Source organism: Cyprinus carpio, unplaced genomic scaffold (genome assembly GCF_018340385.1).
Source record: "Cyprinus carpio isolate SPL01 unplaced genomic scaffold, ASM1834038v1 S000006594, whole genome shotgun sequence".
Lineage (NCBI taxonomy): Eukaryota > Metazoa > Chordata > Actinopteri > Cypriniformes > Cyprinidae > Cyprinus > Cyprinus carpio.
The window spans coordinates 32,882-34,146 of record NW_024879243.1 but is presented as its reverse complement, the minus strand read 5'-3'; positions in this window follow the sequence as shown (position 1 = coordinate 34,146).

The following is a 1,265-nucleotide window of genomic DNA, read 5'->3' as shown; positions in this document are numbered from 1 at the left end:
GCCCACTGAGAGACAGCTTAACTCGCAAGCAAAACTTTTCAACTTGCAAAAAAAAGTTTTAGAACCACAAAAAAAAGACGGCAGAAAAGAGCAACATTTGTGGTTTCGCTATAAAAAAATATTGAAGTGCATAAAGAAAAATAAAGATTTTCAAAGATTTATATGCGCTGCAAATAATTTTGTTATGAATTTCTTTATTTTTGAGCCTTAAGAGGACTTTTTTTGCAATCTTTTATTTTTTAATTACAAAATAATTAGTTTTACTTTCAAACACAGAATGTTTGATTGAATAACAAAGACACGAAAATCATTCCATATTTTACTTTTAATGATTGAATGATTTATTAATTAACAAAAATGATACGATAATTGTATATTTTTTGTGGATGGTTTGTGGTTGAGAAAGCTTTGAAAATCCACAAAGACTGTAATTTAGACAAAAGATTAGTTGTCATAAAATCGTTATTGGTGTCAGTAAAACCTTTATAATCGAACAGCTCGGTTGTGATCTCTGCCTTGATAACTTGCGAAAGTAACGGTGATACACAACTATGCTGCACGATTAAGTCGTTTTTCGAAAAGAAAAGCTGCGATTTCAACATGTTCACGCATCCAGAATTATAGCCACGTTAATAACGTTTGTAAGAAATCAAACATTTTGTAAGAGTATTTGTGTTCGTGCAGATCACTCACCTTACATCAGGTACCACAGAGCCCGCGAGAGAGCTTGCCGCCGGTGATGACGTTAAAGACTCCGCCGTAAGACATCTAGCCTTTATTATGTATATCCAGAGCCCGTCTACGGAGAGCCTTCCCACTCCCTATTAAATCCTATTGTACCGAATTTTGGTTGCAGTTCCACCAGGGAGTTCCTGGGGCGATAAGCCATGGTGCAAAATGAATGGGGAGTCTATGGGGCTGAGCGGCTAGAATTGTCCCCTTTCACCTGATTGCCGTTGAAATCTCTCAGATCTGATTGTAGGTTTGCAAGTTCAACATGGGTTATAGGTCGAAAGTTCGAATGAAGCAAGTACTTATGTCCTTCGATTTCTTACAAGGTTGAGTTGTTGTTGCCCATGCTGCGCTAGCATTCTGCTATTGAGCATTATAGCATCGTGGCGTCATTGACATTTTAAAATACTTTTTAAAGGCAAATAAGTGACTCTAAAAAAGTAGAGCTTTAACAATGAAGCTTCTTTGCATCTCTTCGGACAACATTCAAAATTACTAGACAAGTATCCTAGAGAAAAGTGGATTTTAGAAGG